Source organism: Phoenix dactylifera, unplaced genomic scaffold (assembly GCF_009389715.1).
Source record: "Phoenix dactylifera cultivar Barhee BC4 unplaced genomic scaffold, palm_55x_up_171113_PBpolish2nd_filt_p 001778F, whole genome shotgun sequence".
Lineage (NCBI taxonomy): Eukaryota > Viridiplantae > Streptophyta > Magnoliopsida > Arecales > Arecaceae > Phoenix > Phoenix dactylifera.
In genome coordinates this window covers 14,359-21,537 of record NW_024069076.1, presented here as the reverse complement: position 1 = coordinate 21,537, position 7,179 = coordinate 14,359, and positions in this window count along the sequence as shown.

The following is a 7,179-nucleotide window of genomic DNA, read 5'->3' as shown; positions in this document are numbered from 1 at the left end:
CAAATAGATTGGAAGAAATCTGCAACATACCTCCTTGAAGAAGAACCCTTTCTTCTTTGATCTAACTCGCAACGGAGGAAGAGGAAGGAGGAATCTTTGCGCGTGGATCTTCCTTGCCTTGATGCCATGGAAGAAGAAGGAAGAATGGGCTTGGATGTGGGGGAAAGAACTCCTTTCCTTAGGCGAATTGATCTCTTCCTAGGTTCTTTTTCTTTCTTTCTTTCCAACACTTGGAAGAAGATGAACTTGATCTCCCTTGCTGCCGTGGGAAGAAGAGGGAAAGCCTTTTGCTGCCATGGGAAAGGGACAAGAAAAGAGAAAGGGAGGCATGAAGAGAAAGAGGAGAAAATTAATTCATAATGTCTTCCTTGCTACCCTTTTATAGATTGAGTTTAGGGCTTCTCTTAATCTTATTAGGAGTATGGGACTATAACCCACCCTTGGATTAATGCCAAGTGTCCAATCCTTGTGCTCATAGATGCATGACATGTGTCCACTTAATCAATTGATTAATTTCCTAATCTCATTAGGATTCCTAATCTCATTAGGAGAATTAATTGATTTGGAAGCATGCATCCTACGACGCCATGTGGACTTCAAAGTCTGTATAGTGTGAACATGACTTAAGTCATATTCATCCTACGACGACATGTGGTCTTTAAAATCCGCACAAATCTTGGTTTAATCAAATTGACCCAATCATGAACCCAAATCAATTTGGGTCGAACCCAATTTGATTTGGCTCATTAAATCAGCCCAATTGCAATCTAATTGCAATCAATTCCACTTAATTCTTCTTTCATTAACTTACTAACACTCAGTGGGTTAATTCAATCACCAATCATATGATGATTGATTTCTATTGTGATTCCAAATCACAATTATGATAGTCTGACTAATTAAATCCTCTATGTGTATGATTCCGTGGGTTCTATTCTGACTGGTAGTGAGACATATTGAGATCTCCATCTCAATATCACTGAAACTCCTTTCAGTGGACTGAAACGATTTCAGTTCTACTCTCAGGGTTCACTGATCACCAAGTGAATGCCTTCGACTCTCACCATCCACTAGTGACACCTAGCAGTATGTGGTGGCAACCCAACAGAAAGGAATGTCTGAACCTCTAGGTGCAGTTAGCATATGATATAGTCCCTCTATCATGGATTCCGACATGACGGAGGTTATGGATATCTCGTCAAATTCCATCATCCGTCATATGTCAAATTTATACGACTTCCAGTTTGAGATATAGAAAACTCTTTTCCAAAATATCTAGCCAGAAAATTTATCGAACTCAGTCTCATAAATCACATAGGATCACTCCTAATCTATCAAGGTCGATAGATCCCATCTAGATGCAACCCTATTTCAAAATGAACCTACTGTAGCCAATCCACACTACAAGGACCCGAATGGCTAGGGGCCAAGTTCACATGCTCGTCAAACTACAGCAACCTCATAGTGAATAGCTGAGGCATCGCAGGTCAAAGGACCAGTCATACAACTGCAGTATAAGTAGTCACTGACGAGTGGATAGACATCCATATGACTACTATCTTTGGTCACGCTCAGTATCTTATTCTCTAACAAGTACTCGCATAATCACTCCAGTGTCTCTACACTGTGGACTCGAGATTCGTCCATCTGACTAAGTGATCTGTGCACTAATCTCAGCGGATCGATCACTGTCCCTCGTGATGGATCCATCGATCAGATGCATTTAGAAATTAACCCTAATGACACATGCCTCAAATTCTCAACTTCTTGAGAATATGTCATCATCTATTAATTTCTTGGACGATTCATGGACACATACAAACATGAATGAAAAATAAATTGCCCAATCTTATTTATTAATAAGTGTCAAATTACAAATTTCTGTCCCAGATTACAAATATGCGTCAGCCACGTTGGCTTCTAGGGCATACTTCTAACAAAATGATGGGGGCCAAAATGGATCGTCCGGCTCACAATGATAGGAGCCTCTCAATTTCGACCAAATGGGCCCCAGCACCGACCGGGCTGGATATCGGCCCGCCAAGAACCAGCCTGACCTTAGACTCCTTCAAAAGCTTCTTCGACCTTGGATATTCGCCGACTCGTCCGACCAAGTTTGGGGCGCCTCCTGTATTCGCCGACCCGCCGACCAAGTTCGGGGCGCCTCCTGTATTCGCCGACTCGTCCCGACCAAGCTCGGGACGCCTCCTGTATTCGCCAACTCACCCCGACCAAGCTCGGAGCGCTTCCTGTATTCGCCGACTCGTTCCGATCGAGCTCGGGGTGCCCTCTCCAATGATATATCCCGATCCTTGAGTTCGAGGCGCTCTACCGAGCACACCTCGAAATCCGGGATACTAGGCTAATCTCAGCACCCGTCAGGTTGACCTCGCCAAATGCATGATGTGACCTCTCAACGAGCTTGCCCCTGCCAACGGCTGCACCCATATGCATGCCTACGCCCTCCTACACAGCCGTACATCGCGACACCACCATGCTTTGCTTGCTGGCTCACGACAGTCAGGATAGCATCGTGCTACTCCGACCATACCCTGCTACGATTGTCAACGCCTTACCACTCACAAGGATGGACCGCAGCATGCGCCACAAGCAAGCTCGGCTGCACGCCATCCCCACTCATGATGGAAACGACCATGCTTCCGCCACCTGGGCGCCTCTACCGGGGCTATAAATAGCCCCATCAAGTAACACCGAAGGGACTTTTTTTTTGGCTGGACCAACTTAATACCACTCTAACTTGATCGTCGAAGGGCCCTCACCAGAAATATCGGTGAGGCTTTGTGCAGGTACATGGCTGCGCGGGAGGTGGCTCTCATCCTCCTCTTCCACAGACCAGCACCCCCATCGACTCCTCTAGCGTGATCACCCTCGGGCCAGATTTGAACCACTATAGAACCATTATAAAATTTTTGTGTCTTCCTTATTTATTTTTCTTGCCTTAATTCCTTGCATACTTACTTTGTACTTATTTATAGATATCAACATTCATCTATTAAGCATTTAATTCTACTGCATTATTAGCTAAAAATTTTGAAAAATCCAATTCACCCCCTCCCCCCCTCGTGGGCTGCATAGCTGGGCAATACAGAGAAAATAAAGAACAAAAAAGATGAAGGAGAAAACAAGGAAAGGGATCAGAGAGTAGCCAAGAGCAAGTAACCACTAGAAAATGAAAAGAATACGAACGATGTTGGAGCTAGAGAGGAGGAGCTTCGCCGAACACCACCTAGGGGATTAAGCACTCGAGGACTTGGGGAGGTTTGCAAATGAAACAAGAGTCTTAAATGAGGTAGGGGGTTACTCTTATATAGAGGCATGGACGGCCCTGATCAAAGCAACAGTTCAACTACTCGAGCAAATTCGACTATGTGTCAGCTTAGGATATGACATGAGCGATTCACCCGGATCACTACATTAATGGCCCCCTTCTAGAAGCCTTGTCCTTGATCGAGATAATAATATGACTTTCCTCACCCGAACTAAGATACAGCTCGGCCTCAGAAGTGGGGGACAAGTGATGGAGAAAATGTTGGGCATCTCGTCCTCAGATCAGAGGAACTAAGATACAATTTGGCCTTAGAAGTGGGAGACAAATGATGGAGAAAATGTTGGGCATCTCGGCATATCGACCTTCTTGACCTTGGCATAAATCAAGGTGAACAACTTCGGTGAAATCTCAATGCTGCCAATGAGGAATGTGTTCCATATCGTGAATGTAAAATTGGCCATTACCTGGCTATTAACACACATCGCGTCAAATTAGGTAACCATACAGCTAACTACCCTATACAAAGGAGTAGTCCAGGGGCCCTCAAGTAAGCTCATTTATTTAGAGAACTCTACTCTACTAAGATTTTTTTTTTCCACACTATTGCTTCTCTATTCTAACTTAAGCATCGAAAGATTCCCCGTCAGATACTCTTTGTAAAGCGAACTGTTTGCAGGACCATCCTCGAAGGAAATCAACTTTTCTACACTTCGACTAACCCATTTAGCTTGGTTCGCACGGACCTCAGAGCTATCCGAGTAGTACTCCGACCTCGACCCGGAATTCTACGGCAACAATTCTCACTCCTTACTCAACACCTGCAATTTATTCTCTGATAATTCGAGGACTTCCGTGAAGTTGCACCGGAGGTTCTCGATTTCCTCCTTCAAAAGCTAGGGGGTTACCTATAAGGGCTGCTATGGTTGCCCCCACGCTGCCCTTGGCCAGGATTTGGTCTACTCGCTGGTCTTCTTATGCCTGCGACCCTCTCTTCCATCGGTGGCATCTGCTGCACCAACCCTCCTATCAACCATACTTGCATCTGAAAGTTGTTCGACAAAAATTCAAAGAGCGGCACAAACCTCAAAATAGTCGCTCACCAGAAGTCGTTTTCGATAGTTAGGTTGCTCGCTACTATGGACAATTTCTCCGTAGATACTGGTGTCGGAGGCAGAGGCGGCCCAATGTATTTGGGGGCCTAAGGCGAATTCACTAAGATAGACCTTTTAAATAATAATAATAATAATAAAAATTTTTTTAATAAGTATAAAGTACTTAAAAAATTTATTTAAAAATAATCCGTCGAGCTATTTTAGATACAAAATTATTAATCAAACTTTTGTACCCTAAAAAAAACTTCGAAGTCATCAACCCAAGATAAGCTAGATATCCTCCTACAGGTTTACAACAGAAAGTTTCAAGAAAAATCTAACATAAAATTCTCCAAACTTCAAGAAATTAAGGAAAGAAGAAAAGGAAAAGAAGGGGAGAATGATAAGAAAGATGTAGAGGCCGAGACCGGTGCCGGAGGAGACAAAGAAGTGGGAGATGGGGCGAACAGAGACGACGGCGGCGGCGACTGCAACGGTGAGCAGCATCTGGAAGGTCAGGATGGCGTAGATCTTCCGGATGAACGCCCACCGGAGCTCCGGGCTCTCCAGCATCGTCGGGTACAACGCCTGGGGACCGGATTCCACGTCCCCGTCCTTCCAATATGGCGGGTGGTTCCACATCCCTCCCCTCCGACGATCACCGAACTCTCCACAACCCAAGAGAACCAGAGAAGAACGCAGCAAGAGCTAGGGTTTGCAATTGGAACTAGGATTTCTCTCTTCGTTCGTTCGTTGCGGAGGCTTAGGGTTAGGCATTGGGTTTTATTGTGGAGAGGGAGGGAATAGCCAGGCCTCGTCGTCGCCGCCTACTGCCTACAGATGTAAAAACTGTGGTGCAGCGGTGGGATGAGCACTGGGCAACGACGTAGCGGGGCCTTCTTCGAGCCGGGGGCCTTAGGCGACCGCCTCAGTCGCCTAAGGCTCGAGCCGGCACTGGTCGGAGGCAAAGCACCTTACCTAATCTGATGGAGATGGTTAAAATGGTCCACCATGGATCACCTACCGCAAGGTGGGAAGACCTAGCATGCCTTTACTCTATGATGGGTCCCCAGCGCTTCTTCCAATCGGTGGCCTCGTTTCCCACTAACTATTTATTACATAAAATTTATAAAAGATCCCATATCGCATTGTATCTCGGATCTATTCTAATCTTTTTTTGAGTGCGAGAAAGGTACAGCCGCGGAAAGTAGCTAAACGTAACAATCACGGTAGGTGAAATCCATTTCAACATTTTAAAATATCCACTTATACAACGCCGTAAGACCAAGGAAGCCCATTCTTTCACCCTAGTCATGACACACCATACCTTCTACCCACCAACTCGGAGGATCTTTCAACGTAAGGATTGGAATTTGAACCTTCAAAAGAAAATTGTTGCATGACTATTTTTGATAGAACAAAAATCATATGGGACGGGAACCAAAAAAATAAATATAAAGCAGGTATTCTATTTTGCCACATTTTTTTTAGAACTCATCTTATAGAAAAAAACTATAAGTCATAGACTCTTTCTACTAACAGAGTCGTCAATCCCATGATTAAAAAAAAATAAAATAAAGAATTGCGATACAAACTATATGATCAGATAATATACACCAAGTAAATTAATCATTTAGCAAACCAATATATATACCTAAATAAATCAATAAATAGTTTCAAAAATATTGTGTTCACGAATATATGGTATATGATTAGATGATATATACTTAGCAAATTAGTTATTTAGCAACTCAATACACACCTCCAAATAAATTGATATATAATTACAAGAATATCATGTTCACCAGTATACACATATAGCTGATGATATATGCTCGTCGACTTTCTGATACATACTGCAAGCTTATTTGATACACACCTAGTAATCCAATACACATCTCCAGAAAAATTGATACATAATTTCTACAACATGCTTTTTACTAGTATACACTATATAGTCAGGTGACACGCACCAAATAAATTAATCATTTTGCAAGCTAATACACATCTCTAGCTAAATCGATATATAGTTGTCAGAATATATTGTTCATCAGTACCGATATGCAGTTTTTTAGCTTTGTTAAACATAAGAAATTATATACATATAATTTATTTGATTTGATAAACTCTTAGGTGCAAAAATTCTAGAAAGAAAAAGAGATTTGGAGGAGCTGAAAAAAAGTAAGAAAGTGAAGGAAGCTTTTGCGGATGGGATAGATAGCTTGATAATAAAGAGGATAGATAAAGAGGCTGGACGAGAAGAAAAAAAATGCAGATGGTCTTTCTTCGTACATGAACTCTTTTGGCGCGTTTAGTTTGGTTTTTTTATTTCTTTAAAGTTATAGGATTAACGAACTCCATTAATAGAAGGAGTTCTATTCTTATTTGAGTTTTGGATTTTTTCTTTAAGATGAGCGCCAGAGGAATTGTGCAAAAACGAAATCCCGCCCTATACAATAATCTATAGTGCCGACCTATATGATTTTTGTTTATTTTTGATAGGAAGGTTCAAGCTTTGAGGAACGCTCACTCATCAACGAAGGTCTTGCATACAACATATTTTATAACGAGAGCATTTATTGGAAGTTCAAGTTAACGCTATAGATGAAGCTAAACTCCACATCTTCCTGTTCCCTCCGGTTGCAGGCTGGTAAAGGTTTAGCTGAGGTATCCTTGTTGGCCACTTCAAAAAGCGAAGTTTTGCACTCATTTTAGTACCGAAAGCCCGTGGCGTGTAAAGTCTAGAACAAGAGGGAGAGCCTCTTTTTTCTCTTTGGCTTAGCTCATTGCTTTGGATCC